This window comes from Mauremys reevesii, linkage group 8 (genome assembly GCF_016161935.1).
Source record: "Mauremys reevesii isolate NIE-2019 linkage group 8, ASM1616193v1, whole genome shotgun sequence".
In the NCBI taxonomy this organism is placed as follows: Eukaryota; Metazoa; Chordata; order Testudines; family Geoemydidae; genus Mauremys; species Mauremys reevesii.
Genome location: NC_052630.1, coordinates 100,025,171 through 100,041,165, shown reverse-complemented (window position 1 = coordinate 100,041,165; position 15,995 = coordinate 100,025,171). Strand labels below are relative to the sequence as shown.

The 15,995-nt window shown below is 42.8% G+C and overlaps 1 protein-coding gene and 1 long non-coding RNA gene across 9 annotated transcripts in view; one reads left to right on the top strand and one right to left on the bottom strand.

Moving 5' to 3' along the window:
* Positions 1 to 15,995, top strand: part of ELAVL4 (ELAV like RNA binding protein 4) — a 109,126-nt gene that overhangs the window by 64,485 nt on the left and 28,646 nt on the right. The window lies entirely within an intron of this gene.
* The window catches only part of LOC120370759, a 40,288-nt gene continuing 33,816 nt past the window's right edge, over positions 9,524 to 15,995 (bottom strand). Inside the window, exons 2-3 of the long non-coding RNA XR_005583913.1 lie at positions 14,931 to 15,024; positions 9,524 to 9,649 (exon numbers count right to left, since the gene is read on the bottom strand). This is a non-coding gene — a long non-coding RNA (uncharacterized LOC120370759). The remainder of the gene's footprint in view (positions 9,650 to 14,930; positions 15,025 to 15,995) is intronic.

Sequence of the window (15,995 nt, the reverse complement as noted above, 5' to 3'; positions counted from 1 at the left end):
TTCTACTATCCTAGCTAGAAATTATGGGCCTTAAAATCTCCCTTCTCCTTGTCTCGCCTTCCACGACATGGAGGGGAGGAAAGAAGCAAAAGGCTCTGATCAAATTGCCCCAAAGTTATCTACATGAGGAATTTGGAAGCAAAGTCCAATTGTGCGTTGTGTATACTGTGTCATTGTAGGGTGCAGGAGTAAGCTTTGTTGCAAGCAATGCTGCTGCCTTCCAGGTTCTTTCCCATAGGCACTAAAACAGTAGTTCTCAAACTTTTGTATTGGTGACCCCTTTCATATAGCAAGCCTCTGAGTGCAACCCCCCATATCAATTAAAAACACTTTTAAATATATTTAATACCATTATAAATGCTGGATGCAAAGCGGGGTTTGGGGTGGAGGCTGACAGCTCGTGACCCCCCCCCCATGTAATAACCTCCCGACCCCCTGAAGTGTCCCAGCCCCCAGTTTGAGAACCCCTGCACTAAAACAATGAGTAACCTGATATTAAAGCATGCATTAAAAAGCCTTTAAGGCAAGAGGAGGAGGAGGTTGGCGCTACTGAGGTGATCACTCCATAGACAAGCAGGTGTGACTATTTCTTTTTCCTGGCCATCTGTTTTGCTAGTGACTCACCAGCAAACACAAGAGGAAAATAGTGTGTGGTTAAAGTGGCGGGTCTAGATTTTATTTATTGACTAGTAGTTTTGGATGCTTCAATTTTTTGGTGTTCAGCTGGTGATGTCTTAGTAAAGCCTGTTTTTTTATAGATGGGTGTTTGACACTTTCCGAAATTTGGGCCCCTTCAGAGTTTTTCAGTTTGAGCACCCAGAATCACTAATCACTTCTGAAAACCCTAGCTGGGGTCTTCATCAGGAGTCCTGATGCTACAAGAGCAGAAGCCTTTAGCTGGCGTTAAATTGCAACAGAGAGTCTGGGAAGTAGAAAGGAGGAAAACTAGATATAGAAGTGTTACATAATGGTGATTCTTCTGCAGGGGAGAAGTTTCTGAGGTATAACAAGCAGGTGATAATAAGGAGACTTCACTAGGTCATTTCCTAGTAAGCATTGTTCTTCCAGTTTCACCCTGCCCACCTGCAGCTGGAGATGTTCAAACTTTAAGTAACTTAATTGGAGGATTTGGTGAATGGTAGAGTAGGTTGGCAAGTGGTCATAATGTGCATCTTGAGAACAGGGAACCTTCTGAAGAAGGTAACAAAACCACACCCCAAAATGTAAAGCCTATAAAGCAGTACCAAAAATAGTATTTAAAGTTATGACTGGAAAGATCTTTTAGGTAATAGAGTGCATGCAGATAGAAAACGATACCATAGTGAAGCCTGTACTTAGAATAATATTGCTAGAAAGAGGTAATGGGAACTTTTTGTTTTATTAATCGAAAATTCACTATTTTTATACTGAAGCCTTGATTTTTGTGGCAAAAGCACTCTGTTAAGTTATTTAGACATATTTATATAGAATGGTAAAAATATGCTTCTTTATCATGGAGAAAGATATTTCTCTTATTCATGGGGAAAGAGATTGTACAGTTATTGATATCTGAATCTGATGTGTTTCCTCCTGCTCCTGTTTATTTGGGGTCTGATTCCAGGAGCTGCAGGTGGAATACTTTACTCCTGGAAGAATTCTGCACTACTGCACAATACAGAATTTGCATAGAATTAATGTTCTGCGCAGAATTACATTTTCCCCTGCAGAATTGGTGCTGCAGAGCCTGGTTCCCTAGCTCGAGGTGCGCCTGCAGTTCCCGGGTTTGCCAGCCCTGCTTGGTTACATGGTGTGACCAGATCTCCTCTGTGTGCAGCAGCTACTGGAGCTGGTGAGCTATGCCCTGTGGGGAGAGGCAGGAGCAACAGCTGTGAGCTGCAGGGAGGGGCCACTGCTTTCCGGGAGGGAAGACTTGGGGCAGTGGAGGGCATGACATGAACTTTTATGGGGGCAGATGAACCTTTAAATTGTGACCACCCCCCCCCCCCCCGCCCCCAATCAGCAGATACTGGTGGTCTCTGCCCAGTGTTACAGTAACAAAGCTTTGCAGAGCGATGCCTGCGTCGGGGCTCTGCAGGGCAGGGGTTGCAGGGGTTTGAGCCGTGGGAACCCCATGCAGCCCCCTCAAGCACCCCTCAAATACCTCCTCCCAGTGCAAACATACCCCTCTAGTACCACCCCCCAAAAAAAACCTTATACTTTCCCTTCCCCCAGCAGTGTTCTCTATTTGGGAACTTGAAATATGGTAACCCTACGGGGTGCAGTGTGAAAACACAAAAATTGACTAAAAGACTGGAGAGGCAGACTTTTCCCCCAAAATGTGCCCAACTGGCATGTGTGACACACCCAGACTGAGGTGCCTGACAAAAGCATAACAGAAAAAGGAACTGGGTTGTCAGAGGGGTTTCTTTAATTTTACTCCTGGGGGGAATCTCTTTTGTTGCCTATATTGTTAGACATACTTGCTGACAGGTGTTTTGAAATAACGTACCAAAATAATTGAAACCCGCATGTTTTGTGTTACTTTGACAAATAAAATATGCAGAATTTTAAATTTTTTGGTGCAGAATTCTCCCAGGAGTAACTTATTGACTAAAAGTTATGCAAGCACAGAGCTTGTAGTCTTGGGCTCTTTATTTAAATTTTCTCTAGAACACTTGGAAAAAAGACTGTCTCAAATGTTTAATCCTGGAAGAACAACATGAGCTAAATGCAGATAATTCAGTACCGTGCTTCACAATCAGTTATATTTATCTGATCCTAAACAACTGAAACCCTAATTTGCATATAAACTATTTTTCAGACTTTGTATCGCTAAAACAGTGGTTACATTTTTAAAAAAGTTTTCCCTTTTGAGATTACAATTTCCAGCAGTATGTGGCCTATTTTAAGTACATTAGGTAGATGGGATTATATTACATAGGGATTACATTAGATAAGATTTTAAAAATTGTTTAGAAAGGATATAAACTCTTGTGCTTCATGGCATAAACCAGCTACTGACAGGATTTACAGGGGAAACTCCATTAAGGTTATTCCATTTTCATCCATTATGGGTATGGGTTTCATTTTGGTTTGGTTTTTTCCCCACCTTTTTCTGAAGCATCTGATTCTGGCCACTGTTTAGAGACAGGATACTGGATTGGACAGACCACTAATCTGATTCAGTATGGCAATGGCTGTGTTCCAGTGCATCTCGGCATAGGTCACAATATTGCTAAAACCTAGTGATCTTTCAAAAGAGAAGAAACTTTGTGCCACCACCATGGGAAGTGATTATATAATTAGCTAACAATCCTAGAATGATGGTTTGGTTGGGTTTTTTGTTTCTGTTTTTTAAAGGTCAGATTTAGTTCCTCCCAAATAGGCCAGATTGCAATTCTGTTGAAAAATGTAACATTTAATTTTTCTGTATGTGGCTTTGTTGAAAACACAGGACTCTGGGTTGATTAGTATTTGTTGAAATAGAAGAACTTCATTATTGTGGCAAGCAGAGTGACTACTCTGCCAGAGTCCGTTTATCCGGAAACAAATCCTGAATTAAGTGAATTAGCTCAATTTTGATGAGGTGACTGGTAGGTTAGTGGTTTTTCTATAAATGTTAGTTTTATGTTTTTGTGTCAGCAGTTGAAATGCAGTGAATGAAACAGTGATCAAAAAGAGTGCAGGCAAGCTTCAGCTAAAACTCAGATGTGCCCAGATGGACAAAAGGCTAGGTTTGAAGTATAAAATATTATCTGTTAAGACTGAACAAGAAAAATTATTACAGTGGATCAAATGGAGTACAAAACATGCTCTGATTTTTGTTCTAAAACATCTTGGTTCTGGGAGTAATGCCTGAGTCAGAAATGCTGAGGTAGTATGTCAAAATATTAAAATGTTAAAAAAAATACTTAACATATTAATAGTGGAGATACAATTTGGATTATCCATTATATCTAAAAACAGCATTGTTTTTAAACCTCTAAATATGTGATACTGAATGATACTAGCAACCTTCTTTTTCAGATATATTGTTCTTAATTTGGTGCCCTATTTATTTCCCTTTTATATCTGTGTTTCCTCAAGTGCATTCTGTCCTTGAGCATAGATATACCTAGTCTCACTGCTGCATATCCAAGAAAATCTCCAAATATTGATTATCTAAATAAACATTTGTGTTAAGTATCTGAAGTGTATTCATTAGCTTTGAGGGGGAAAAAATAGCAATCAGCATCACAGTGCTGAATTTCTAAAACGTATTTGGTGTGGCTTGATGTCTCTTCTGAATGCAGAGGAAAAACGGTCACATTTGCATCCGTCATTTTCTTTATCGCCTCACTGCAGTAGTCTTATGCATATTCTACACAGGCGAACAAAAGAATTTTGATTTGTTGACTATAGGAAAAAAGCCATGGCTTTAAATTTGAAAAGAGATGTGGGGCCAGTGTGTGTGTGTGGGAGAGGGGGAATAGGAAAGCCTGAGACTTGTGCTGTGAAAGACCTTCCTAATTAACTTTGCCAGGTTCAAACTGACATTGTTTTGAAGTGTTTTAAATACCTATAATGGTTGTGTACCTTATTCTTTATGTAATAATTGTTTGTTTTGAGTAAATAACTCCACCTGCCCATCATCTCTAATTAGTAAGGATTGGCAATAATATTGTAGGTCAACAACTAAGTACAGATCTGCCTCTGAAATCATGCTCTGCAGGTCTAATGTTACTTTTAAGGGATTTTCTGTTGTATCTACTGAATGAAATAAATCTGTGTCTTATGGCCCGCTTTTTCATCTTACAAATAGGACATGAAGAATTATGTGGCTCCACCTATCAGGAAACAGGAAGGCAAAGAATCTATCATGACCCCAGTCTGCCATCTTCTTTCCTGTATTTTTTTCCTTTGCATGGACTTCCATGCCTAATTTTTTCCTCTCCCCAACCCTTCTTCTTTTCTTCCCTTCTAGGCCCAGAGCTGAGGATAGAAAGATAAGGACAGAGAGACGGAAAGGGACAGAAAAGATTCCCAGAAAAGCAGTGGCGCTTCAGTCTCTCTTTTGAGTCCGCTGCTTCCCAGTGAGACTTGGGTTTATGCGGGAGGGGCAGCAATAGACAGCGCACCAAGAAATCTGCCACCTTTTGAGGCGCCAAGGCTACATTGCCCAGCATTCATCCTCCCCTTGCTGCAGTGGGGGCACTGTCTGCCATGCTAGAGACCTCCTATCCTCCATCCATCCCAGCAACTGGCTCAGCTTAATTGCACCCCTGCCTCTGTCCCTGGTGCTTATCCCAAGCAGCCTGCACAACCAGCGGCACAAAAACAGCGTGGCTGATACTGAAATGCTTCCACATCCCACGCAACTTTCCTTTCTGCCAACATCACAGCCGCCTCTCCTCCACACATCTCCCTGAAGCGCTGACACACTTTCTCTACAGCCATGGGAAGCACTACCAGACTTCCTTCTGTCTGGGCCTCTGGGAGTTACCAGCTTGAGGAGACCATCAGGGAGCTGGGAGCTGTTGCCTGTGGTAGTATATATCCCGAGGTCTCCTCTCTGTGCCCCACAGATTTCTTGGCAGCCCCAGCACCTGCAAATAGCATGTCTCTTCAGAATGGGCCTCCTGATGCCCCCATCCCTCAAATTGTCTCCTCTTCAAGGATGGCAGCATTACTCTGTTTGAGCCTGATCAGATCAAGCCAGCCCCATTTCCATCTTCTCCTACAAAGAGAGGCTGGCTTCAGCACTTCAACAAGGTTCCTCTCAGGATGCCTACACAAGAGACAGTTCCACTGTCACTGCACTGACATCTTCCCAGGTCTAAATGCTTTCTTCCAACCCTTTGGTGCTGGGAAATGTCAGAAGCCTAAGCCCCGGGCTGTGAAACTCTGGACTTTCTGGACAAGGGGAGCATTTGCCCTCTCTCTCTGTCCAGATAAAGAAGGGTTAGATTTTAATCCTGTTATTTCCTTGTGCCACAAGCCTGTGAAGAGGAGGAATTTCTGCCCCGCCTCTTATTCCATCTCCTAAACCTGCACATCTCTAACCACCTGGGTCCATTTTCTTCACTCTGACTTCCTTTGCTCAATTGAATTTTGTCATGCCTACCTTCTATGATTCCAAACACCCAGTCCACTGGTGCTTTCTCTGCTTCACCCTCTCTGATCACCACCTGAAGATCTTGGTGGCTCTGATGGAAGCATCTGCATCCCTATCTCAGTGACATCCTGATTCAGGTGCTCTGTGCTCCCGTGGTAGAATGATCACAGAACAGGGTACTGTGATACCTGGCATCCCATGGTTTCATAATCTTTCAGAACAAGTCCCATCCGCTTTTCTCTCAGACCCTTCTGCACCTTTAAACCAGCCTGGATTCCAGAATGGCTGCGGCCCTCCTCTCAAAACAGGCTTCAATCTCTATTGGATTCTGTCTCAAGTCCTGGCTCCCTCCTTCGTGCCAGACAGAGATGATTCTTCATCTTTTAGGCTACTTTGCAGCCATTGTGGATCTGATTCTCTGAACCTCTCTCCATCTTAAGCCCCGATATGCCTTCCTTTTGCCCAGGTACCACCGTATATGTTACCTATGTGGATCTTTCTCTCTCACTAACAGCCTGTCCCCCCTGATTACCTAGTGCTCCTACTTAACCCCATCACAGTGGGTCTCTCTTTACTTCCCCACCATTTCCCAGTTTCTCTAGCCACAGATGCCAGTCTCTTGGGATCCATTTCAGCCCAGGAGACTTTATCATCACAGGATCAGAGAGAGAGCACATTATCGTACTCACATTTCAGACCATCTTCTTAGTCAGACATGGGTATCCCTGCTCCTTCACAAGTTCATCCTGGTCTGAACAAGTACTGAACACACATCACCTTTAGTGGGATCAGTCACTGATTTATTTATTTTTTTGTTAATGCTCCTGGGTCTCCCATTTGACCCTCTGGAAGTCCCTTTCAAACTACTGTCTCCTCAGGTGGCTGTTTCATGGCTGAAACAGCCACCAGATCGGGGGATAGAATTGAGTGCTCTCATTATTACAGGCATTCACACATGTGTGGTCACAAGAGTTTGGAAAAGTTTGCCAGTTTGGCTGTTTTGAGGCTGCCACGAAAATGGGTGGCTGAAGGGCTGCATCCTACTCTCCTACAAGCAAACTGAGCGCCAGCACCCCAGCTGGTCAGTTGTCACTCTACTGGAGGGGTCATGGTTTCCTCGGTTGAGAGGGCTGATGCACCTACTTCCCAGGCATAGAAAGTGTCTCTCTGTGTTGTCTCCACACATGTATAAAATGCCATCAGCTGGAGCTGACCATATCCTGGGGTTGTAAGCAAGGCAAGCCCTCCTCCTCCGGGTACTATTTGTTATATTTTTTTGGCTATCCTCACTGTCCCTATTAGCACAATGGAAGAAGAGGGACATATGCCAAGGAGAAATTATTCCCTGGTAATTCTTTTATTCCTAATCCTTTCTTCTCCAATCCTACATGCACCTGCCTCCTCACTTCCATTTATTCTTATGTCGCTTTTCCCCATATTTCTACCTTTTTAAACTTCTTTCTATCCCTGAATCCTCTCTTTCTAAAAAGAATTGGGTAGACTGGAAGCTTTATATATAGGGCTTGACTCTCACAGATCGTTTGCCTTTTTGCTTCCTGGTAGATTGGAATCATAATGCTGTGTAAGTACCTTGCTGAATTGGGACCCAAAGTAGGAAAATAAAACACACATTAAACAGGATAACTTTTTTTAAGTTAACATTGTGAAAGGAACAGTGCTGGCCATTGGGTATGTCTTCAATTGAATACTCAAATTGTGGTACCTGTAGCAAATGACCACAGTTGAAGGTAACTTCTTTGAAGAGGTTTTTAATAAACTTGCTGAAAGTATCACTTTGAATCCTGCATGTTGGACAGAAGTAGAATTAATGAGAAGTGGTTGACTTTCCACTGAAATTTATCCATAAATTTCAGTGATAGACCTAGTTAGTTTTAGTACATGTGGACAATGAGCTGGCAACGTTTCCCTGCTTTAGCATGTTTCCTTTTTCCTCCATTACACAGTATGTTGCAGCGTTTCTCAAACGTGGTCATATGCAGCCACCAGGGGCTTTGCTTGCGGCCACGGCCTCCTGGGCTGTTACGGGCAGTGGGGCAGGCAAAGTAGCGGGCCCCTTCCTGTTACTCCTGGATGCACTGCCTTGATGTTGGTTGCTGGGGCCGCCAGCAGAGGTTTGGGCCTGCTCCCCCTGTGGAGATACCTGGGGCACAATGTTGGAGAACCAGGCAGCCGGTGAGTTCCTCACCTTCCCAAGGGCGGTGGAGTTCAGGCTTTGGGCTTCAGCAGCCCTGAGGTGACGGGACAGCAGGGCGGCAGGCTCTGGCCACAGGGCTTCAGGCTCCAGCCCCCCTCCAAGCCCCATTGCCTCTAGCTCCCACTGCCTCTCCCTCACCTCACCCCCCTCCAGAGCTTAACTTGTCCCCATGCTTGACAGAGCTGAGTAAGTCTGCTGTGAAAAGCATACTTGTATGCTTGTTAATATCACTTTTCACAACAGACTTACCAGCTAGCAAAAAATAAATTACAGTGATTTAAACAGGCATATGTGCGTATTTATTTATTTTTTCCTAAAGCAAGTTAAGTATTTTAGGAAAAAGTGTGAGAGCGACCACCAGCAATAGTTGGTGGCTGCACTCTGAGGCCACCAAAAAATTTGTCCTGAAAACCCCTGTATTAAAGAGTATTATAAATACTTGAAGCACCACACTAGTCCCTTTTCTTTCACAGTTCATGAAGATTGAAAAAGTACTGCTGTTTTTAAAGCTTAGACAGGGCATTGTATTTGTAAATTAAGGCTCATTGTAGTCTACCCTTTTATGGATGGTGAGAGTTTATAGATAACCATATTTTGGAATATGCACATGATAAAGTCGGCATCACCTTTCAGTGTCTTGCCAGATGCTGTGTAAAGTAATCCACATAAATCTAGCTACTACAGATGAACCTTCTTAGATGTCAGTTTGCAGCTTGTATTTATGTTTAGGTTGATCAGATTAAAATACTGCAGATACAGATTGTGTTGTTAATATTAAATTTTGTATTCCGGTCTATAATAAATGATTTTTCCTCTGTGCATTGGAAAAACCGGTTAATAGAGCTCATAAGAGAGTTTAATTAGTGGGCTGTTTGTGAAACAGAATAGGTATTCTGAGTCATTGCTCAGAATTACTCTGAAATTTCTCAGTGTTGGATTGTTTTTCTTTTTCTCGTTTCCGTTGTTGTTTGACGCAGGATGTTTGAGTACAGGGAGCATTGCATAAATGTAGCTGAATGCAATAATTTAATGACAAAAGCACTAGGTTTTTTAATTAGCAGCCAAACAGATTTTAGACATGGCTACTAGAATATTTTGTTATATACTGTGTGGCAATCCTGTCTTTGTAAAAGAATATTTTCTTCTTTTTCCAATACTTTTATGTGCTTCTGGATGCAAGTGTCACTGCCACCACCACAACATAAAATACCTCGTGCTCTGAAGTGGCTTCCTCTCTTCTGGTGATTCGTCTTCTTACCTGTTCTCCTTGCATGACAGAATGCATTCTTGACCTTCCAGCAAAAATACCTCTTCTGTAGATCAGGCAGAATGTTTTATCAAGACAGTGTTTCTGCTGAGCCCTGTCAATACAATTCCTTGATCAGTCATTAGGGACATCTGCAGTGATTGAACTTGTATCACTACCCTGGTTTAGTTACCCCTATGCCTTTTTCTTTTCTCTTGTATAAAATAGTGCACATATAATTTAATCACTAGAGTAGTTGGGGTTTTGTAAACTTTGACTCTGGATAAAATTGTCAAGAAAGCCTGACGTGACTTAGGAGTCTAAAGTCTTATCAACATGGTGGTAATGCTTACCATTGTGCATTGATCGGCCCATGTAGACCCTGCTGATGCACACTAAAGGTTCCCTAGTGCGCTCTAATAGTACTGTTTCAACAGCACTGTATTAAAAGCACAGTAGGGAATATGCAGTGTGCACCTGCAGAGTCCATGCAGACCAATTATTGAGGAACCTGTTAGTGCTCTTTAGAAATCAGACCCCCATAGTAAGTATTACCCCTCCATGTAGACAAGCCCTAAGTCCCATTAGCAAATGGGATTTGGGCTCCCAAGTGCTCTAAGTCCCTTCTTGTCGTAGAAGACTTTGAAAAAATTTCCCCTATACAGTGCAGTCCATGTATCTGTAAATTATATACACTAATCTTATTAGTTACTTGCGCAAGATATGGCCGATGAAAGTTCAGAATCAAATCTACTTCTGTGTGCCGCCTCCAGTTTTCATTCCATCTTGATTGGTACAGTGATGTTTTCACAACTGAGGATTCAGTTGCGTTTCACCTTAACAAGCTAAAGTTGTTTGATGAATTCCACATTCAGTGTTGAGTTTTAGGAATCCGGAGGAGGCCGTGTCCCCCGTGATGAAGCTTGCACCACGTCCCTTGGGAGACTGTTCCATAGCCTAACAGTTACTGCTGTCAGGAAGATTTTCTCTTGAAATTTAGCCTATTATTTTTTTTGCCTTTCTTAATTTCATCTTGTTTCCTGCAGTTACACCTACAGATATCTCGCTAATGATTCCTCTCCCTCCTTGGTTTTACACACTTCAAATATTTGCAGGCTGTTATGCCTCCTTTTAGTCACTGCTTAGCACATCTACAGTGTATTTTAATACTTAAAGATTTAGCTCTTTTTGTCTTGCCTCATAAATCATTCTCAAGTCCCTGGTCACATCCATTGCCGTTTTCTGAAATCTGCCTCCAGTTTGTCAGTATTTTTCTCATGTCCCAAAATTAGTGCACTATTCTAAGTCTAGCTGGGCCAAAGCTGTAGAGAGAGGGAGCTGACACCTCCTTCCTCTAGGATGTGATGCATTTGTTTATGCAGCCCACTTTGAGGTGGAGAGTAGGAGGGCAGCTACTTCATGTTGCAAACACGTGTAATTTGATTTGTGCTTTGCCCACATTATAGGTCTCTCTTAGCATTATTGCTTCCCATTTTATCTTCTCGTGTGTGTGTGTGTGTGTGAGAGAGAGAGAGAGAGAGAGAGGAGTATTTTTCCCCAATGTTTTAGTTTGCATCTTTCCATGATGAATCTTATTTTATTTCTACCTACGTTACTAATTTGTGTCTCTTTGTCTTTGGCTTTTCTTCTGTGCCGGATTCACTGCTGTGGACAGAAGTAATAACTCGTGGGGATTTCTGTCCCAATTGTGCATTACTCCGGGTCAGTGGATTTTGTGGACATCTGTAGCTCAATTCTGTTCTTGGAAAAACTGTTCTTTCCAGAACACAAAATCCACCAGTCCACAGGACTCCATACTTCTTACAGGGAGATAAGGAGGAAAAGAAAGAGAGGGGAGGTAGAGAGAACTTAATACAAAGTGCACGGGGCGGGGGGAGATCCATATATTTGCTCAAGAAATGGACTCCAAATTCTCTCATAAGTATAGTCCTTTTGTAGCCCATATATAACCACCTCATATGAGGGGGTTTTTAGTGTATCATAGATGTTAATTATTGACTCAGATCAGTGGGACACACTGTGTGTGTGGAGGGGAGGGGAAATCACCAAAATAAAACTTTTTAAATGATTGTGGGGAGCACAAATCTTAAATTGGGTGTATCCTGTTTTTGTTCGTGTTAATTTCTTTCACGGTACAGTAGTTCTGCCTCCAGATTCGAGGACATTGTTATGAGAAGGAATTTAAAGGTTAAGACTTCCAAAATTCAGTCTCTCAGTTGTGCCTTTTAATTTAACTACACTAGGCTAGATGCTCATTTATACTGCTGTGGCAGGGTAAAAGGGAAATTTTACACCCACTTTTAAAGTCCTTTAACCTGCCAGCGAGATGTAAGGAGGCAGTAGTGTAAATAAAACACACTGACCTCAGATTACAACTGGTCAGAAAAAGGTGTTTTTTTTCCCCATTGAAAACGTCAACTTGTCAGTCAGAAATTGAAAACCAACATAGCTTAACTGAATTAACCCAACTTCATTCTCAAGCAGAGGAGGGTGGGCGCAATGGTTTGGGTGTTGGCCTGACACTTGGAAGATGTGAGTTCAGTTCCCTGACTTTGGGCAAGTCATAGAATCTTTGTCTTGGGGTATGTCTACACTACCCGCCGGATCAGCAGGCAGTGATCGATCCAGCAGGGATCGATTTACTGTGTCTAGTCTAGACGCGATAAATCGACCCCCGAGCCCTCTCCTGTACTCCAGTGCCGGCCGCAAAAGGCGCAAGCAGAGTCGACGGTGGAGCGGCAGCACGGTGAAGACACCACGGTAAGTCGATCGAAGTATATGGACTTCAGCTACGTTATTCACGTAGCTGAAGTTGCTTAACTTAGATCAATCCTCCTCTTCCCCCACCCCTCCAAGTGTAGACCAGGGCTTAGTTCTCCATCTGTGAAATGGGGATTATAGTACTTGTCTACCTCACAAGCATGTTTTTAAGGATTAATGCACCAAAAATTGTGTGGCACTAAGATAGTGGGAACCTATACGTACCCTAGAAATAGATCAATTCAGTCTCCAACCAACTTGGCTGCAACTGCTTCCAACCGACATGTCTGTTCTTTGAGCTCTGCATTCAGTATATTCCAAGTCTTAACTGGTGCAGTAATCACACACAGTCATCTCCATTCTTACAGCACCATACTTATTTCAGATGAGATGTAAAATAGAAATCCCCAAATACTTGAGGTCATTAAAAGACGGTGGGACACTTTCTGCAAAAGTAGGAATGTTGTAATTGGTACCCTGGTCAAATTCCAACTGGAGTAATCTTCCCTTGCACTTCCATTTGGACACCCTGGTCTTCATTTCCTCTTTTGAATGGTTGTATTGTGTCTTGGTCACTGCACTTCATTCTCGAAGTTGTTTGTATTTCAGTTCAGGAGCTGCAGAAGGACCTTAAAAGTGGGGGGGGGCCACCGGTGCCCGAACTGTGACCCCGCCTCCAGCCCTGCCCCTTTTCCCTGAGACCCTGCTTCCACAACAACCTCTTCCCACCGAGACCTTGCCCCCACCCCCCTGCTATTCTCCACACACCCCCATTCCGGCGCCCCTGTTTCAGTTGTGTGCTCCCTATACGTACTGGGTGAGATTTCCAGAACTGGTCAGCAGTGAGTGCTCTTGAATGTCAGGCCCATTTTATATGTTTGCTTCATTTCATAAGTGTTCTTTGATACTTCAGGATGAAAAGCCTTGTGCAGTATAAAGCTAGGGCCTGAGTTTCAGAGGCATGGAGCATATTCAATTTCTGGTTGAATTCACTGGGCACTTCCAGGGCCCAATATCTCTGCCATTCAAGCCGCTAAAAGCTATTATCGTACATTAAAACATTGCGTCAAAAATATGAAGGCGGACAAAGCAAACGTTATTGTTATCTCCCTGTTGTAGTTTGTGAAAGCCAGGTTTTATAGCCTAGTGCAGCTCTGAATGGATGGTCTTTTCCCTTTAGCTCTTCGTCTGGGGCCACCATATTCGAGGCCGTTATTCCCTCCAGACTAGAGGCTCTAAAACTCATGAGGTGGTTTTGACCTGGTGAGTCTTGAACGTTTGTTTCATGTAGGATTATAGGATATCTTTTGAGTTTTTGAACAAGTCTTTTTACTATCTGGTCTGTCTTTCTTTTTCTATCTATTTTTGTACAGCTTCTTGTACCTCCCTCATCGTCATACTATCTGAACACCTTTCAGCAGCGCATTAAACAATTGGACTAAAATATGTGCCATGGGGGAATGGTTGGGACATGTGTAGTGTCTTTTTTGTTTGGTAGGGTTTTGTTTTTAAACACACAGCAGTTTGTGCATGATATTAGAGAAGGAGTGTACCTTGCACTTGGAAGGAGAGGTCTTGAGGTTTGCGATGGTCCTTAGTTCCTGTGAGAGTTCGTTTCACAGTTTTGGACCAGTCTCCCCACCCAGCTTCTCCTGCGCAGATGAGCTTTTATCAGATTCCCTCTGGCATTACTAGAGTTTAGGTAGTGCTAGAAATTCACTTTCTGTGAGATTTCCTATGGGAGAGTGCAGCCTTTGCCATTCTGATTGCAGGGCTTTAGTGCCCTTAGGGAAGTATTTTCTGAGGGATACCATCCTTTCTGAGCAGTATTTTATGTCTGTGTGTTTGTGTTTTAAACATTGGTGCCTTACTGAAGCTTCCAGCTAGATGCAGTCTTAAACCATGAAACTTATGAGCTTCCCCTTAAGTTTGGTTTTCCTGATTTTATTATGTTCCCAGACAATTAGTGACTTTTGGGGGAGGGGAGAGTGGGGAGCAGCATCCTTGTTTTACTTGGGAATCCCAGGTATCCCTGACCTATAAGACCCCCCTTTCTAGCTTAAGATTTTTGCTACTGGCATCTCCATTTTAAGCAGCAATAGGCAGCACTCTCAAATTGTAGCTGTACCACAGAGAAGGTTGGTTGGGATTTACTCTGCTTGGGCCCAACCTGCCTTCTGTAACACCGGAGATACGCAAACACTTATAAGTCACTTTCAAAGTGGAGCAGAGTTATTGCATCAGTAGTACTGGACTATTTCCTGTATTCTTTCAGGAGATACCATTCTGCACCCATCAAAAATACCTTTGTTTCTTTGTCAAGGACCAAACCATTCACAGTTTATCTCTCTCCCCCTTTTGAGAATGACCCTGAAAGTGCTTGCTAAATTCTAGCAGATGTGACCGCTAGACTGTAGTAGAAACAGGCTTTCTCTCCATTCTTGGACAAGCAGCAGCTTCCCTAAACAAAGTTCTGTTTACTCTGAAGCAGTTCACGTCTATTTTAAATAGCCTGTAGGGTAATTAGACACTGTGTTAGAAAGCTACACCTTGTACAAGACAAGTTGTGACCTTCATACTCTGATTATATTGGCTTATAGCAGTGAGGGGCTTACCTTAATTTTCTGATCTTGATAGCATTGTGTATTGTGTTTCCGTACTCTTCTTTCAGTACAGATTCCTTGGATGACAGCAGCTTCCTCTGCCCTTCTGTGAAAGGGATGTAAAAACAGATGACGTATCAAGTTACTGTGAAAATGGGCACATTTTAGGAGCAAGAATACAGAGGACAAAGTGCACTGAACAGGAAGTATTCTCACTTCCAAAGATTATTCCTAATAAGAATATGGACAGCTCTTTGTAGACAGTGTCTTGCAGGAAGGGGACACTTAAGATTATTAGAGAGTCAGTAGGCTTCCTCCTCTTTCTGTAGGTATAACCACTCATGGAGGCCATCTAATCAATGAACCATAAGTAAATACTTATGCGAACGTTTGGTGAGGGATGGTTTAATGTAAGATCTTGCACCCAATGAAATGCCTACTGAGATGTTCTTCCATCAGCTGATACCAAAGTAAAGGCTGACTTTTCTGGACCTGTTGCTCATGAGACTCAACAGTGATGTGTGTATTTGTTTGACTTTTTGTAGAACCCTACGTGCTTTCTCAAAGCTCCTCTGAGAGCTGAAGCAAAACAGGGTGAAAGGCATTCTCATTCTGCCCAGCTGGCTTAAATAAATGTAGTTCTTAGTGTTGATCCTACTTGAAGGTAAACTTGCAAGACGACTTTCTGGTGCTAGATATTTTTCCTGTGTTGTCTTTGACAGTTTGGAGCACTGAATGCTACTTAACTGACCTTCAGGACCAGAACCCTGCAGAACTCACTGCTCTCTTCCTAAGGGTAGATGATCCCCCCCCACCCCCAGCCTTTTGGGGGAGGGCTGGGGGGATGTATGAGACTTTAGAGTGAAAAAGTTTGGTATGCAGGATTTCCTTGTGAAAAATCTGGGATGAGGCCTAGGCCAGAGCTTGTTAGAAGCCCCACTATTGACCAGTTGAAACTTAAAGAAGTACCATTCATAAAACTTACATTTGGAGGGCCTCTACTTTTCATATTTGCTGCTTCTTGGTGATTGCCTAAGTTAAGACCTATGCTTAGTTTACTTTCCCTTGGTCTGAATC